Here is a 19071-nt window from a genome sequence, read left to right on the forward strand (position 1 = left end):
TCAGAACAAAAATAATTACATTAAGTTAGAAAAAGTCCTTAAGAACACGACTTTTCCCACCAGCTTATCCTTTCAACATGGCACTGCTTATCTCTCTGACTGGACAGGGTTATTCATGACCTGATGGTGGCAGGCAGCCCGCAGAGAGAGGAAGGAAAGGATGTCTTCCACAGCCCACACCTGGTGACCCAGAGGTGGAAAAGCATGACCTGGCCCTTGGAATCCCCAGCTTGTTACCATGGGAAAAAAACTTTTGTTCACACTAGCATACCAGCCTTTTGCCTTTCCACCTATTAAACCACTTCTACTTTTAGGATGTTACAGCTCTGACACTTGTTTGCTTTGTGTAACATAAAAGCAATTCTATTTGAATCAAATGGACAGGAATCTGGAGGATTTTTTCCCTTCTCTCCACTGTTTTGTGACATAACAGGCCAAAAGCACCAGATATTAGCATGATTTTCTTTTTGTTCTGGACACCTGAGCTGTTGCAACTTTCAGTCAGCAGGGAAAGAAGTCAAAAAAGCAATCAAATGTGGAGAGTGAGCCCTGGGATTTTACTGGTGGACTTCTGCTGCCCATAGCAGGTGTACTGCAGTTCCCTTTGCAGCAGCAATTATAAGGAAAGGGCCTTCTCTTCACAGTCCTGAGGCTGGGATGAAAAGAGCCTGCTTGGAGCCATAGGTTACATTGTGGGAGCTCTGGGACACCCCACACCACATCCTCTCCATGCCCAGGGTACTAAATTAATAATGCTGTGACTGGCATAACATCATTTCTGAAGCTGTGTCTTTGTTCACTTTTGTCTTATCAATAGGATGATAGGAAGCTGTAGTTGAAAATATTTTACTATAATGAATACTTACAGAAAAGGATCAAGGATCTCTCACACTGTCAGATTATTTTACTTCTCAGTAGGTATAGGTTTAGGATTCAATTGACTTCAGCATTCAAACAGGCTTCTTTTAACATAAAGCATTTTCTTCATCACAATCAACTATATCTTACTAAATGTGCAGTGAACTGTGACTGGTCTACTAAAGGCAGCATCTATAAAATATTGAAATAGCAACTGCCTCTAAAGGGGAAATCTGAGCCATATAAGGGCCAGATATGTGGAATGAATTTAAAGCACTGTTTTCCTATCCCTGGCTCTTATAAATATTGTTATATTCCTATAAGAATGTTGAAAAACTACAGTGTACAGAGATTAGTTCAGATCTCACATTAAAAGCCCAAACAAAAAGGTAAATGACCTGAGCAGTCAGCAGGCAAAGAGCAATTACACAAGCAAGAGTGCATTAGTTTTTACAGCCCAGGTGTTGACATAAATTAGAGTAACTTGAATACCTGTCATTAGAAGAACAATCAAAGACTGATCTGCCCAGAGTGTGGGAAAAACAAAACAAAACTCAGCCCCAGATCTGCATAATGTAAGGTAGCTTGCTCTGCCACAGACAGTGGAGAAAAACAAATACCACCTCAGAGCCAGGTTACTGTCAATAAAAGTCTCAGTTCAGTGCAGCAAGCCCCATAAACAAGTTTTGTGAGAAACAGGCAACCAGATTTGAAAAAGATTTTAATTAAAAAAAAAAAATCTAATTTTCCATTCTGAAAGTTAGTTTTGAATGATTTGAGACTGCAAAGTGCAGACACCACAAACCTTCACCAAACAGGGTGGAGTTGGAGAGTCTGATTTTACTGTCATTAGGGTTCATGGAAAGGCTCAGGCCAGTTTTCAGGAGGCTGGATGAGACCCACTGTACCTTCTGATTTTGCTGAAAGCATTTGAATTATTTGAGATCAGACAGAGATAGAGGAGAGTGCATCCCTGAGGTTAGTCATTAAACCAGATAATTTTGAGGCACCAAATCATATTTGCACATAAGTAATGTATTTGAGAAGTGCCATAGTCAGCAACAAGGCTGGCCTTGGCTCCTACAACATTGGCTCCTACTTTGAATGCAGAGGCTGATGGGAACGCAGCCACAGTCTGCAGAGGTGCCATCACTTGTGTTCAGCACTGCTGGCATCTTGCCTCATAACTTGGGGAGGGCAACCAGCACTGTATACTGTCATCTGTCCCAAAGGACCATGACCTATTGAAAAACTCCCCATAAATTACCCTCTGTTCCCTGCTCACAGGCCACAAACTGAACAGAAACTCGTGTCACATCTTACAAACTGACTAGATACTAAATGAGGGCTTATTCTGTATATGACTTGTATCCTCTGTGCTCGCAAAGCATCTCTAACCTACAGCCCAAAAAGCTATAAAATAGTATTTGATCTGCCATTTAAATACTTATTTCAGTAACGCAGCCAGGAAAAGTTAAGTTCTTTGTAGGCTCTGCTGGGCTGATACAAAAAGTTACTTTTTTATGATTCACATTCCCAAAGGAATTAATGCAAGTTTGCAAATAAAGCAATTGAAAATTTTCAGTTTACTGAGGTATAAGTGAATATACACAAGATACCACTACTTTGCATACTTAGGAGTTTTTAGTATTTACTATGATTGGTATTTTATCCTAGATCCCATCCTCTGAGAGCAGCTACAAAATAAAACTCTTTTACAAATTTTATATGACTAGCTTACAGTAATTAAAAATTAGTATCACTTTCAACCCCCCAAAATGCTGATGTGTGTGAGGCTGGGCATCTGCACTCACTGAGAACTGGATGACAAAGCAACCATTCGCACAAGCATTCAAAGAAACTCACAGGATCCGTTCTTGCTTGCTTGGAAGAGAGCCTCTGCCCTCTGTGGTTTGGCCTGCTCTGTAGTTCATACTGTGTGTCAGAAAGCTTTCAGATGGGCTGCCATGGTTTCAGTAATTATTTTTAAGGGTTCTCAACAATATAAAAACAAATCCGTGGAAGAGTCTTGAAATTCAGGATGGAAATAATAAGTGGGAGGGAAAAGAGGAAGCAAAAAGTAATCTGAAACAAGGAGAGGGTTTGCTTGAGCAAACAATCCCTCCCCAAACTCTGGGACTTCAATCTCCCCTTCTTCACATTGGAGTCAACCTTAGCTCTCCCAGAATTACTCAGACAGCTTGGCCAAAAGTTGATCATCTGTTCTAAAGGGTCTACAAAACTTCAGAAATGGCATCTAAAGCAATTAAAAAACCCAACCAAACCCCAAGGTAAGTTAAGGATAAGGGATTAATTTTAATCTTAAATATTTTACCATATATACTTTGGTTTGAAATGTATTAATTTAAAAACAACAAAGACAAGCAATAATAGTGAAAACACATTATTGCACATGTGAAATTACATGATCACCTAATATCCTGTACTGGCAAATGATGTCTTGTTCTAATCCATATTAAAAACAAATCCAAAATGTTTTGTTCCTGCACCACCAGATTATTTGCCTGGTTGGAATCCAGCAGTAAAGCTCTCCTGCAACTTGCTTCAGTGATACAGACAGAGGAAGCAATACATTATTTCTATTAAAAATTATCCAATAAGACAACTCAAAAACTATCTTTAGATGGCTTGTACAAAACTAACACACCAGATAACCATTAAACAACCACTGAGTAAAGTGGAGTAAAGGTTGCCATTATCTCTATATTGTTTGGTTCTTTGTATGATATATAAAATCTACAAAATCTGACCATCTTTTCCTCTATTTTAAAAAGCATAGATTTTATAACATACCCATATTAACTGTGTTGGCACCACCACTTTTATTATTACAGCAAAAAAAGCTTAATTTCAAAAGTCTAAATTTTAATAAAGGTAAAACAAAAAAACCCTATCAGCTATCCTTACTTGATAGGAACTGCTCTGGGTTCACTTCAGACCTAAGAAGTCTTCTACCAGAGGAGGATATGATCCAAAAGTAGTAATGTGAATCTGTATGATAAATGATGAGGGCTGCCAGTGGAAGCTCTAAGGCTAAAGCAGATTATTAGCAGGGAAGAAAAAGAGTTGTCTTTTCCTCTTGCAATACCAAACCACTGAATCCATACCATGCCTTATTCTGAGCTGACCAGCACTTCCCTGCCTCCAATAGCAGTTACTGGACAAAACAAACTGCTACTTAATGAAAATGTGTACAGAAAACGCACAGAGGATTTGCTCTTGACTCAGTTCTTGGGAAGAGCAGCTTCAGAGCAAGTTACTGGTTTGGTGACTGCCCTGCAGAAGGCCACCTCCAAGCCAGGGGCTTGTGGAACGGGTGGACTGGTGTTTCGAGATCCCCAAGCAAGGAGCCTAACACCCTTGTGGCTGCAGACTCCCATTAACAGCTGGAGCAGTGGAAGGACAAACCTGAAATTCTTCTTCCTCTGTTTGACTTTAGTTTGGCTCTTTGCAAAGCAGTCAAAATCTAACCCACAGAGCATTGAATACCTCTCCATATGTAATAAGAGAGACCTTGGCCTTCAGCATCAGAGTTTGCATGTGTGCAAATCAACGGCAATACTCATGCGCTGTTCCTATCACCAGCAATTTCCATTTGGTCCAATCTGGAAAACATCCTGAGTAATACAAGGATGAGTTTTTCTGTTAAGTATTTCCAACACTGCCTTTTGGCAAGAAAAAAATGTCAAAAGGCACTTGGAAAAGAAAGGTACAGCTAAGAGAGGTTTCAATTATTTCATAAATAAGCTGCCAAAATGCAAAGAGCAAAATCCAGGCAATACTAATATTCCTCATATTTGTACAACTTGAAGCCAAGTGGAGATCAGACTATTGACCAATCACAATTACACTTTGTTTCACTTACTAGAGTAGAGCTACAATAAAAATTCAACTCAAAATAGCTTTATAAAGCCATTTTTACATAAACCATTTCATCTGCTTTTGCAGCAGGACTTGATATTTATCTAATACAGGTATTTAAGACATATAGGTAAGGTAAAATTGAATCAGAGGATTCAGTTATACACCTGGGCCTTTAGCTGAAGACTCAAGCACTGATACTGGGACCATAAAATTTGCACATACACCTGCTGCAGATGATGCTGGTTGAAACACCTACAGAAAGGGCACATAGTTAAGTTGTCCGTACCTATTCTGAGTTCTTCATTGTCCAGCTGGAAGCCCTATAGGTAAAGATAGCTTTTGAAGGTTCCATTTAAGAAATGTGCTTATCTACTTCTTTTGGCAGTTATCTAATAGATGGCAAGGTCCAAGTTCTGTTTTGCATCAGCCTGTGGTTCTTTCAAACTCAGAGCAATTCTAATGTTACATGAAACCCAGTGTAGGAATTTGGATTCCCTGATCTACCTGGAGAAGCAGTAAAGTCTGTGTGGGTTTAATAATGAGCAGTTTAGGGGGAAAAAAAAAGATAGAGTGGAAAATAAATTTTATGTCCTGTCAAAGTTTGAGACATAAGGAATTTCTGTCGTAATCAGGAATTAAAAAGCAACCAATTTTTTTTTTTGTTAGAAGCACAAATTTCAGCATATCCTATATTTCACTTCTGGTGTTCTAAATTTTCTTTTTGAACCTCATTTTAGAATTTTCTAATTTGTAAAATTTAAATTTAGTGCCAAATTCACCTAGATCTCAGGGGAAAAATAAAAGTTTTGATAGGTTTTGATAAACTGATGGCTTTAATCAAAAAATATTTTTAGGAAAAACATCCCAAAAAACTATAACTACAATCAGTAACCTTGATATTCAAACTAAATTTTACAACTTAGACATCTAAATCCAATTGCTAGATGTTTATACTTTCTTAGCTTCCTTAATGCATTGACATGCCACTGCCATCCTAGCACAGGGCTACCTTACTGACTCCTGGTGCCTTGATTATCCCTGGTCCCAGGAGGAACATGAGGCAAGTCAGTGCTATAGAGCTAAGACTAGGAGGACACAGATGCAGACAAGCAAGATGGCCCACAATCTTGTAAAGGGCTCTAGTTTAAAGCATGGCACAAGTGAAACAAAAAGCAATCAAGGACACCAAACTGAAAACGCCCTTCTGCTTTCCTCCACATCTCCGATTACAGAAGTTTTTGCTCCAATTTATTTCTCTTTGGAAACAACTTTTTACAGCTGCACATGGCAAGTACTTAGCCAGTGAGCAAAGAAGAGAAGATGGAAAGAATGATTATTAATGGATTCTGCCAAAAAAATAGGCAGAGCAAAGTCTTTCACAGCTTAGGGCAAGAGCGTGTCGATCTTCCCCTAAGCAAAGAGGAGGCGTGTCCTGTGCTGCCTTCCCGAGAAGGAAAATAGCACAATCACAATGCAGCTGGAAACACACAGCACCCTCCACTTTCTACTGGTGAAGCTGTTTGAGTCAACACACACTAAAAGACAGCATTTGCCCAAGGGAAAACCAAGCAGTTCCACTCTGTTATTTGCATTGTATTTTAAATATTTATATATCTAATTGTTTCCTACAACTTTCAACAACCAAAGGTTTCCATGCAGCAAATGTAGTCAGTGTGCCATGTGGGTGCCAGGTCTGGAGAGCTTGGGTTTACAAGGGGGTCCAGGCTACTGTAGTGACATATGCCATAAGGTCACATCCAGCTGACTGCACAGGTCAGAGCCAGGAGGATGTACCAGGCAGCTGAATATGACAAGAGGGACAAACCCACATCTTGCCTCCACTCGGCAGGTGCTGCAAACCATTGCTTGAGAAGAGACAAGGTGCCCCAGCCAGCTGCTCTGGGGTCAGCAGCACCTCCTGTTCTTGTCAGATTTTTGGAAGCCGTGCCCAGCCAGCATCACACCTTTGTGTTATCTGGCTGCTCTGAGGCAGACTGGCACACAGGCCGTGCAGGACCTCAGGGGGTGCCCAGAAAGCAGCTGGGTTTGGAGGTTATTTGCCTCCAGGCAAGGACTAGCTGAGCTTCTGCTGGTATTCCAAATACAGCCTTTGGCATAAAAAGTTATAGTTGGTGTAGTTTAAGCTAAAAAAAAAGTATGTATGACATACTGCTGCCACAAAAACATATACTCACAAAACCAAAAGTACCCACGTACCATAATTCTACACTAGCATTTCTTCTTTAGAATGTTCTTACTCCATAGGACTGCTCAAATTTGTCCTTGCTAATGCCAGTCTACCAGAAGCTCAGAGGAGAAAACAAATTGGTCACAGCAGGCTGAAGTGCTCAGTGCAGATGCCCTGAAACAGCAGGTACTGAAGGGTGGCAAGCAATTTCCCCTTTAATTTATTTGTAATAGGAGTGGCTGTCACAGTTGTTAAGCCCTAGCTAAAGTTAGCATCACATCTGCAAAATCCTGTAAATATGGCCAAACCCCTGGTTAGACTGGCTGAATGATTTGGTTAGCTTGCATGGGCAAAACCAGACTGGGTTTGTTTTAAGAAAATCTGAAGGCTAAGCTTAGCATTTAGGAGACTGAAATATGACTCTAAACTCTGTGCTTTCAAAACCAGAATTTGTAATTAAATGGAGTTAGGAGCCATTTCAAATCTGAGGCTACAAGCTTCCAGATAAAAAGAAAACTTTTTCCAAACTCAGAGCACTGTAATAGCTGGATCAAACCCACAGCTGCAAGGAAGCTTTGGATTGATTTATTGGGTCATAAGACATTATTACTCTCATGAAGTCTACTTCCTGTCTTAAACTGCAGTTCTAATGACTCGCAAAGGATCATTGTTTTCTTCTGTATCTGCCAAGACCCCTGTGAGCAGGCAGACTCACAGGAGACTGGGTTGCAGGAAGTGCCAGTCCAGGTACCACCACATGGAAGCCTCACTTCTAGACAGAAAGGGTATGGTGGCACCAGCGCTGCTGTGCGAACAAAGCATGAACTTTCCAGCCAAATGCTTCTCCAGGTGAGCCCTGATCCATCAACACTTGCTATTAGGACATGCTGTTCAATGCAGACCAAGCTGGTTTTGTGCAGACAGCATGAGTTTGAAGTTTGCCTTTAGTACCCTGAGGTCTGTGCTAAAAATGAGCAGTTTCACGCAACTGTTCACCTGAGAAAGCAGCAGGGCCTGCCTTTTCAGGTCTCCCTCTTACAGCAGGAGCAGACCTCTGTTATGTGCCAGCTGCTAACTCAATACTTTCCCACAGTGCTGAGTATATTACCTGTTCACTCCCAAATTACAAGAACAAAATCTCCCCAGGAAACTCCAGAACAGAATTTTACCTTCCCTCCCTGAAAAGTGGAGTATATGATTTACTGTACTGTACATATGGAAATGTTAATTTTAAGTAACTGATCAGCTCTCATCAACAACCAGAAAAATTCTGAATTGCTGTCAACAAGGAGACTGAAATACTGACTAAAAGACAGAAGGGCTGGAAGAAGGCATCTACTCTTCCACTGAGTCACTATGGCTTATATCATTCCTGGCAGGTATTTACCTCTTTTTCTCTGAAAATCTCCACTTATGGAAATTCTTCAATATTCCTCAGTCATCTTTCTCATATCTCATTTAGACCTCCTTTACTGTGATTTCATTTACAGTTTCTCATCCTATTTATGACTGGTGCATAGAATTTATTCCTTTCCTCTTCATGGCTATCTGAAAATTGTTTACATGTCTCTTTGATCTTCTCCTCTTTAGGCTAAGCCATCATATTTCCTCCAGTCTTTCTTCACAGGCTGTATTTGTGCTGTCTTTCATCATTACTGCTGTTCCTGGGACGTCCCATAAGCCCATATCATACCTAAAATAGGTGAGGGTGACATAATTCACCATCTTTATCTCAGTATTGCATTTTAGGGTTTTTTTGCAGCATACAGTTTACTAATTTGAAATAAAATATAAATGTCAATTTAAAAATACTCATATTTTCCCTATCTGCATGTGTCCTTCCTCCAAACAGGCCATCCTTTACTACCAGTGATGTCCAAACAGGTGTGTTTGACTACTGATCACACAGTAGTACCCTCTTTTTCAGTCCTGTGGAAATAACTCTCCAAATAATAGTCTTTCACCAATCCTTATCTGGTAGCAGTCCATCAGGCCTGAGGAGAGTTGTGGATCCACAAATTAAGTTCTTTCTTTCTTACTAACTGTATGTCTCAGGGAACCTTTTCATACTATTACTGTTCATTAGCATCACACCATAAACATTGCAGGCTTCACCGTGCAGTTTTCAAGTGTAATGTCATCTGCTCTAAGTCAGAACAACTACAAATTAACAGTGCCTGGTCATATAATAAATACCTCGGGTCTCCTGACCTACTTGCCATGTGTTAAATCTCTTCACTGTTAGCATTGTGCTACTGGAATTAAAAAAAACCAAAAACCAAAAACACCCAAAAAAACAACCCTCCGCAAATGTTAAAAGCTTGTGGGTTTGGCATAAAATTTGATGTAACATAAAGCACCAAAATTTGTCATTAGGAAAGGTGTGCCACATCAGAGCATGCCAGTAAATTGGTACTGCCATTAATCCTGCCCCAGAGAAGAATGACTCCTAAATTGTCACACTGCAATCTAAGACACAGAGATGGCTCTATGCCTTCCAACTCTTACAGGCCAGGAATGACACACACCATAGATGTTTCCCTAAGCTGCTGCTCACACCATGACTTCTACCCCCTTCCATTCCTCTCTTGGTGCAAATCCCACAGGTTCTGTACCTGGTCACCAGCAGGAGAGATGCTTTCATAGAAGGGAAGGCCTGGTCAATTCAGTCCAGAATACACTTTTTGAAGTTAATTATATTGCAATAACATTTCCCAGGTTGCACACTCCTGCAAGGAAGAAAAGAAAAGAATTATTAATTGTGAACCATTAGGGATCACAGAGCCTGAGTACATATCTACTCTGTATTTCCTTGCATGAGTTGAAGTTCTGCATGAGAAACTGGGAGCATGTAAAGAAGAGTTCTCCCTTCTTCTAAAGACGATTCAGAACAGGAAAACACACTGGCTGTGCTCTCCCTATCAGTCCCTGAGGTCAAAGGACCCAATTTGTTCTCAAAGAAATTTAAGATAATTCCCCTAACTTCAGCATAGCATAGCAAAAGCCAGTGTAAAAGGTGGAGGGAAAACAGAAGAGCATAAAAAATCCGTAGATGGATGTGATGGTAAAACCGAACAGTTATCCACTACTACAGTTGCTCCTCATAAGAGAATGGTTCAATGACTAGTTTTGTAATAAGGAGGTTTCTGTAGTTTAGGCTAGAGAAAAATGCATGCAAAAGCTGAAACAAATAAATTAAACAAAAGTAAAATTAACCTCCTTCAATGTGCAGATGCTTTTAACAGCTAATTACAGAGCTTGCTTTCATGTGTTGGGGGAAGGAAGGCAGAGGGAACAGCCAGAAAGATGTGACAGATGTGCAGCAAGTAATGTTCCAGCAAAAGATACACTTGTCCATTTGATCTATTTAGTATTAGAACAACCAAATGTCATTAACAATCCAGTAATTTTAAAATAAAGTATAAGAAGAGTAACTATTCAGCATTTTCCAGATTTACTTCTATTTAGAAATCTGTCCCAAGACTTCACCCAGTCCCTCACTACCATGAAACCTTTGCAATACACTGTGTGATGAAATGAAATCCACAAGGGGATCCTGCTGTAAACACTTTGACACTGGCCTATGTGGTTCAGGCTTGCAGTAGTTGCTGTGGCACATCTTAACTCCTACTTTTTCCCCTTGCAGACAGTAAGAGGCTGTGGATGTGGATCTAAGTGCACAGTGGACACAAGGTCAACAGAGTAATGCAGCCAAGTGGTTTTTGAGGAGCAAAACTGGCCACTGACTAAGGTGGCAGTGACTGGTTAATTCTCTTAATTTGCAGAATTAAGGATTCTTCATTGTTGCTTTCATCTAACTTTGAATTTCTCTAAAACCTACAAACTTCTATACCAACACTTCCCAAGGGAAAGAAACAAACAAACAATTTAAAAAAGTCATACAGAAAAATGTATTTTTCTTCCATAGATGCTATGAATACACACAAACACAGGCACACAGTCTTTCCTCCTTCTGAAATTCAACGGAAGAGTATAATTTTTTTTCCTGAGCACAGAATTTGTCCCCATCTGGTTCTATTTTTTACTATTTTCTTTTTTTGTTTCCTTCTCTCTCATTCCAATGCATATTTATTTCATTTTGTTTAGTCTGTAGTCTTTATTCCCTTTCCTTATTTTGCAGATTTCCATTTTAATTTGTTAGAGGAAGAAACGTTCTTTCCCTGGTTTTCATAATACAAGTTGGTGGAAAGGACCCACTCAGAAATCCCCCCTCTTCACCAACCACTCCTGCTTTTTCAATCCTGGTTGCCTGTGTTCATTCCTGGTAGCAGAGTAGAAGTGATAGGGTTTATTTATTTAGGAAAGTGTATTAGTTTATTTTTAATTCAATTTCAAATGCCTGGCAGAATCCACTGCAGAAGCTCAAATATATTATTTACAAGCCATTATATTTAGCTTAAAACAACGCTTAATCTATTTGAGATGAACCACTATAAAACAGGATTAGCCTGAAATGAAAATGTCTGCAGTGGGATTTCACTAAATTGTTTTAAAATCACATTCCTAGTTAAGCAGTACTATAAATCCTAATACATCAGAAAGGCTGATGTGGGGCAGAACTTGGCCCTCTGGAAACTTTCTGGTTTTACAGAAGCAGAGGAGCCCAGCTAAGACTTCTCTATGTGTAAAACCCCAAAGCTTGAAACATGAGAGCAATCTCTGCAAGGCTGAGCCACAGACTTGTTAACTGCCCAGAAACAGAGCTCTGCTATTCATTCCAAACTCGCCAAGACCCTCAGTGCCCTGCAGCAAAGCCAGACAGAGCATCCACCTCCACGTGCAGGAGGAGCTGAGTAATACCCTGCTCATGCAGGGTGGTGCATCTTGAGCTACTGCGTCCATCTTACACAGATGTTTCCACGCCGAGAACAGGATGAACGTGCTAGGTGGTACGAGGAGGGTGAGAGAGATGTGCAGCTTAGTCTGCTTTTCTACATTATTTCTACGTTATTGGCAAGAAGTACGGGCAGTTTTAGGAATGCTTTCCTGACACTCAGAACTGTGATTTTAATGTCTGTCATGCCCTTGTTATGGTGCTGTCATCCCCAGCACCTGCACTACATGCCAGATTGTTGCTACTACCACTGTCCCAGCCCCGCTGCCCCATAGGATGTGACCTTGCCTGGTGAGCCGGGGAGACCTCAGAACCTTCACCTCCAGCCACCACTGCCCGAGCCCCGTGTGGCTCCTCCTCTTCCCCCCATGCTCTCCCACCACCACCACACATGGGCCCATGCTGGGATTTAGTTTTAGTTCAGATTTTGTGCAGTGTCACTACCATATTTTATCATCACAAAGGTTGTTTTCTTTGTAACTTTCATTCCAACTTTGCATTTAAGATTTTGAATTAAACAAAATCACCTAGTAATTTAAAAGTAAGAATTACATTTTAGCACAGGAGTACAAAGGTACATCCTGTTAAACTGTCTGCCTCTGAGAGCTCCCAAGTTCTCTAAAACCAACCTAGTGCCATTTGATTCCCAATACAGTGTGCTCCCAAGGCAAAACCCTCCAGCACGGAAAAGCTGTGATGGAATTCCTCAACAGAAATCACTAGGAACCAGAGAAAACCTTAACAAGAGGCTACACCAGTAAAATCAAAAAGAAGAGCTACTCAGTACAGCCAAAGCAAACAAAGGGAGGTTTTCACTATACTCAATGGTTTTAACTTGTGCTTGTAAAAGTGCTTTCCGGTATTTATTAACACTGAACACTTCCATTAAAAATACAGATCTTCTACTTATTGTACGAAAATTCTTAACAAGATAGAGAGGATTTCATCTGTACTTCTAACATTAGCCAGGTCCACACTGCCATTGTACTGCAGGGCAGGCTCCAAGCTTCCCACAAACCAAGCTAACTTACAGATGAGCTTCCTATTTTTGCCCTGTACAGTTCTGCTCTGAAAGCCCATGTTGCTTACTGCCTGCTCACAACTGCCATACGGGCACTCCTTATCCTCTGCTGCCAAAAATCAGTGAAAATATACAGGCAGAACCCCTGTAGGACAGTTAAAAAGATGTTTTAAGAAAACTAACCTGTGCTATTTGAATCCGTTGGAGGTCACCCAGTTCTAACTTCCCCAGCAGCTTCGGTCTCGTTTCCTGTAGAGTGCCATGTGACACCACACTTCCTCACTGCACCTTGCTAGACTCATTTCGCTTATGTTTTAAAATCAGATGAAACAACTAAGTCTCCCTGAACATGTTTAAGAAATTTCTGATCTAATACTGAACCATTGACATTTTTGCCTACACAGAGAGCCCTCCTCTACTGCCTTCTGAATCATTCCATGAGTCAATGGTACTATTTCTTTGCATTAATACCAAATGCTGAATATGATTCTGTTACAGTATGCTCAGTGTCCCCCTCCTTCTTTTAAAGAGGAAACAAATGCAGTAGTGGAGAATGTAATTAGACTGCAGGCGTGGGAAATTTCAGTTAAGGGATATTTGTTTATCAAATTTTCAGTGTAATGAACTGACGAATTGAAACAGATGCATTTATCAGTAATTTTCAGAAATATTTTCCTTTGAATATGGCAAACAGAAGTTTGAGTCCCATGAAAAGTAGTTTATGTCTTCAGAAGAGTAGGGGTTTTCTCAGTTGAAGGAGTGTTCATCCATATACTGTTATCTAGTGATGGGATTAACAGGCCTGAATATATGTCATAAAAGGAAGGACAGTGAAGTCCTGGATTAGAGTAGTATCTTTACAAGACTAGTCAATAGGTGTTGCTTCATCACAATTTTTTTAAAAGTCACATCAATTTTGGAAAGGCAATCTAATCCTAAGTAGTGCCAACACCAAAAATACTGACAGCCTGGAGATAAAGTTTGAAGACTACCACACCAGAGGAGAGGCAGAATGGTCTGACCAGGGTCAGTAAGGACATACAGCTCTGCTGGAAGATGCTCCTTGTGGAACATGGTAAACACTCTTCAATTAGGCTAATGGAAGGGGTGGAGATAAACATCCCTTTATTTAGTGAGAGCTGAAATAACTACAGCCAATGCCTGGGGCACTGATCAGCCTGGCAAGAACTGTGTGAAGGCCGTGGGTTACAAAGCCAGAGGAGTTTCCTTACAGACTGACTGCAAATATCTATGCTGGGGCACAGATTGGTCTTAGCTGCACCTAAGTGTGAACAGGAAGACCTCGAAGGTAGGAGGAGAGTGAACAAACAGACAGTGGGATACAAATTTTTTGGCAACAACACTTATTCATGGCTGTCTTGCCACCACCATTCAGTTCTCCCACTGCACTCCACAGCTGTCTCAGGTGTATTGGCACAGTGGTTCCACAGCCTGTGCCATGGATCACATTGAGGAACTGATCTCGTTGTCAAAGGGTGATTTTTTTTCTTTTTCTCACTCTGAGGTGAGAGGGCACAAGTGTTAGCAGGAAGCCACTACCCAGGCTGTAACACCAAACCACAGATACAACGACAGATCCAGAGAAAGTCAATGGAAGCTGCTTCTTTGCCCACAAATTGATGCATTCTATGTAATTTTACATAAATTAAGAGGTTTCCACTAAAATGTCATCTTTTAAATTAAACTGTGCCAGATGAAGACATTGGTGTTGTGAGCAGCCTCCCGGTGACCAATAGCCAGGGATTACATTCCCATCTGCTGCCTCAGAGCTTCCTACCACTGCTTGATAATTGACTACTACCAAACAAGCCAACCTGGCAGCTTCCTACCACTGCCTGTTAATTTACTACTACCAAACAAACCAACCTAGCTACAGTAATTTTTATCAGTGGGTTAAAATAATCTGCCTAATCCCACTGGAAATGGTGTGGCAATGGTTTTGAGGATCCCACAGAGATGTGGCAGCAGTGATCTTCAGCAAAGAGGCAGCAACAACAGGATTTCAAGGAGCAGCAGTTAAGTATTGAACAAATCACATCCAGTTAGTAAGAGATGTATTTTATGTGTAAACGTGCAAAGGATATCTATCCACACAAAAAGAAATACATGCATGACTCAGAAAAACTAATCCACAAAATGGATTTGCATGAGACACTTTTAGAGCACACACATACCCCCTACTTGTGCACACACATCTGAGCTCCTGCAGCTGTAGTAAGAGTGCATGTGCAAACACATGTCTGCAGATGCACCTGCTCTGCCCCCACTGAAGGTTTTGGGACAAATTGCCAAGGTATTATTTACACTGGAAGACACTTGAGAGGACTGTGAGGCTCATGCAGCTTAAGCATTTTCCCCTCAGTAAGCGTGCAGAGACACGATATGCCGGACCCTGAGCTTCAGAGGCACTGAGGGGAAGTTGAAGAGTTCAGGAAGTGGCCATGTTTGCTCTCAGCACACTGCCTCTTTGTCCTCCCCCAGCTGCTTCCACAGCAGCTTCACACAGCCAGGATCCCTCACAAGAGAAGGGTTTTTTCTCTCTGTTTTAAGAAGGGGCTACGTTTACAAAGTCAATTCTAATGTGTCAACCTCTCTGTATGAGGATCCAGTGATATATACTGGACTGTGCCAGAGCGATACTTGGAGTTGCTGGTAGGGCAAATGTACCTTTATATCCTTCCCCAGGTACTCAGGGTTGTTCAAGATGGGGTGAATTCATTTGCCCAGCAGGTAACATGTAGCAGTTTCCCAGTCACTTTTAATCTGTGCCCAAGGAAAACAGCCTCCCAAGGTACTGCTTCAGCCAAGTTCAGAGTGCAGCAGCACCGCACCATGCCTGTCAGTGGAGCCATGGAGAAGACACTGCAGGGACAGCAGAGGCAACTGTATGACACCAGGGGACCCGCTGTGTCCACAGAGGTCTCACAACAGGGTTTGCTGAGTCATCTGTCAACTCTGACTATGGACCATTAAGACATGAAGAGAAACATCTGAAGCCTGATAAATTCTATCCTCTGTGAACAAACGACTTATTTCTCCATCCTTGTCATAGATGAGGAATCTGTTGGCCAGCACCTTCCAGAGAAGCAAAGTTTTAACAGAGACTTTTGGCAGTAATCTTATGTAAGCCAACAACTTGAAACTAATGCTGTCTCACCTCATACGTACAAAAGACAAAACCCTTTCTTTGGCTTCTAAGTGGAAAGCATAACTGAAGCTGCTCTTTATGTACATCTGGGTACTTAATGGAAGCATGCGCTAGTAAGCACAAGTTGTTTCAGAAACCATAAATTGACTTCCCCTCATTTGCCATGAGATCAAATAGTGTTTGATTTATGAATAAAGGAGCGCCCCAGCAGCAATAAGAAGTTGCACTGTGGCCTAACAGATAAGCTACACAAGGATGTTAATAGCCAGTGCTATAAAGCTATTTACACAAATGATAAGCTTGTCCAGTGCTACAGGGATAAAAAGGCAATCACGGGCTCTGAGGTTTTTGGTTTAGATTAGAAACTTGCACTACCCTACATTCACACATCTGAATATACCAGACATGGTGATCCAGGCTAACAGATGAAGCTAAAATCCAGCATTCAATACACCCCTTGTCTTATAAAAATAGGTCCTATTTATTTGTTATATGGAAACTCACACCCTTCACCAATATGGTTATGACCATACACACATGCACACACAGAGTAATGGATATGATGGGGACTGTTTTCTGTCTGGTACCTGTCAACGTCAAATATGAAAAACTAATATGTCAGTGCTCAGGCAAAAACAATCTGTACTGCTCCTGCCTTTGAGCAGACACAGGTGAGTGCAAGAGTAAGCCATCATGTTGAACTGCTAATGTGCAACTACAAATAAACCAACCAACCCCAAATCTGTTAGCCAAATCACCAGAGCCAAGCATTAATACAGAGGTGTTCAAACTTCAAAGCAGGAGCACAGTCGGCAAGTTTGTTGAAAGAATTACAACCAGGCATGGAAACTGGGACTTCTCAATAGCATATAATCCCTGCTGTTTCCATTTCCTCTTTCTCATTATCAGCACAGACGGGGGCTGAAGATTAGCAAACAGTGGGTGTTTGGGGTGAATTAGAGCATGTGTGATGTAGAGCTAGATATCCTGGTGGCATCTGTGTGACTTCGGAGTGATGGAAATATTTAATGTTGCCCACTACATTTCTTCAAAATGATGAAATATTAACACATTCCTCAGGGATGGGAGAATCACACCAGATAAAACAGAGAATCTATTTTGTCCTTCATCCAGGAGGTGAACAAAATCTGATGAATAAAAATTTTCTAGCAGATTTTCCCTCTGTAGTCATGTACATGTGGAAAATGAAGAATTTTCACACTGTTCCTGTCCTGTCTGAAACCAGTGGAAAAAAAAAAGAAAATCAAACCCCCAAAAATTCTGAGACAAAACCCTTTATACAGCTACGTGTGTATGGGACATTACATTTTCAGCTATCACACTTGGTTTTGGCCACAGATTATCCTTTAAGAAGACAGCCACATAAATAAAAGCCATTTCTAAGACAATGCACTATGCCTAGAAATGCCTATTTCATGACTTGAGTGAAAACCACTGAACTGATAAACCTTGCTCTCAAAGTTAGTTGTCCTCCCTGCTCCTATAATACAGACATTAATAGACTCCTGAAGAAGAGTTCTGTGCTGCATACATATTATTATAATATATATAGTAAAATAGATTTCTAAAAGGAGAATTCCATCTTTGTGGAAGTCCCTTCACATCATTATAGATATTTCTAATAACCTTAATATGTTCTTAGAACCCCAAAAAGGAAGTTTTAATAAAAGGAACAGCACTGGTTGTTGTTTCCAATACTTATTTTCACATAAAACCTAATTTCTTAGTTTGTTGCTTTTTTTAATACAATGAGCTTGAGACACAGTTTGTCTTTGACCCCATCAAAGAATATGAGATTACTCAGCAAGTCCACCAACACAAGAAACAACGTTTGATATCTTTACAAAAAGTATTTTCAATATTCTTTGCCCAGTAAAATCTGCCTAGCTGTTTTTCTAGACCAGTGTTTGTTATACTTTGCTAATGTCATGCCTAGGCTTCAAGTGCCTTTTTTCAATACATGAGCCTGCTATGACGGCAAAATTAAAAGATATTCATTGCCAAGGGCAATTTTTCACCTGTCATAGGCGACACAATTTCAAGCTGTTACTGCTGCCTAGTTTATTTCCCCTTTACATTCTCAATCTCCTATCCAAAGTTCATGTCCTTTTAAATTTTTTTCAAAGGGAAAGCAGGTCCCAATCTTTGGGAACTTTAGTCCATTTCTTTCATTCTTCCCATGGGTGGCAGAGTTCACATCAGGAATAACTGGATGCCAAATATTGCCACAGATGGGAGTCTGTGTATACTTACTGGGTGATTATAAAACAGAATCAGCTTCTCTGTTGTATAATGGATGAGACCTTTTAATCTTTGCTTACGTACAAGTGTCAGCAATCCCATACTGATTTGAACTATGCCCAAGTAAGGCGAGCAAGGTCAGGTCAAGTGCAAGATCAGATCATGTGCTTTTGTTTCATTAATACTTACTGACAACCATATTCTCCCAAGAATATACAGGAGAAAGGGAGGCTCAGTATATGAATATGTATATAGACCGCATACCACATTCTCAATTATCTATGCAATTACTATGACTTAGGAAACCAGTAGTTAAAAAAAGTGACAGAGAATTGTAGAGACCATGAAAAGCACCTGGATCAGCCTTCGAAATTAATGTTGTTGTTTCCTTAGACAGTAAAAAAAACCTCTTCCCTGTTGTGAAATCCTAGATCTCACTCGCACATGAGGAGTAGCTACATGGGACACATCCCAGTGAGACTGCTAACAGCACTGTGCCAAGTGCTGGCCCTAGTCTGAAAGGATCACTCATTAGCCATCAGGAACAGTTTCCGACCTTGTTGACAATCTGACTACTTCATGATGGCTTTCAGCATGAAAGTCATTCAATGTCACTTTGAGAAGGAACTTCTGTCTTGCAGACTTAGCATTACCAATTCATTGCACTTAGACCATTCTAAGCTTGACAGAAAGCAATGTTTAGTAACAGCTCACCTGGGTTAGACAAATTGCTGATTTGGAAATAAAATGTCCTATATTACCATTCATCAAAACCTGGTATCATCCACTGTTGAAACTGAGTCAGTTATCAGGAGACTGCACTCAAGACAAAG

At 40.6% G+C, this 19071-nt stretch overlaps 1 protein-coding gene across 6 annotated transcripts in view; it reads right to left on the reverse strand.

Annotated features, from left to right (window-relative positions):
• Positions 1-19071, reverse strand: part of WIPF1 (WAS/WASL interacting protein family member 1) — a 55847-nt gene that overhangs the window by 25706 nt on the left and 11070 nt on the right. For 2 of the 6 annotated variants that reach the window (XM_071561666.1, XM_071561669.1), the window contains one exon: positions 9547-9660. The exons of 1 other annotated variant lie outside the window; for it this stretch is intronic. The gene's annotated coding sequence lies outside the window, so the exon portion shown is untranslated. Of the gene's footprint in view, positions 1-8318; positions 8625-9546; positions 9661-12990; positions 13183-19071 lie in introns of those variants that run through there. 3 more of the 6 variants (XM_071561668.1, XM_071561667.1, XM_071561665.1) reach the window with 3 other exon arrangements.

This window comes from Pithys albifrons, chromosome 8, assembly GCF_047495875.1.
Source record: "Pithys albifrons albifrons isolate INPA30051 chromosome 8, PitAlb_v1, whole genome shotgun sequence".
Taxonomy (NCBI): Eukaryota; Metazoa; Chordata; class Aves; order Passeriformes; family Thamnophilidae; genus Pithys; species Pithys albifrons.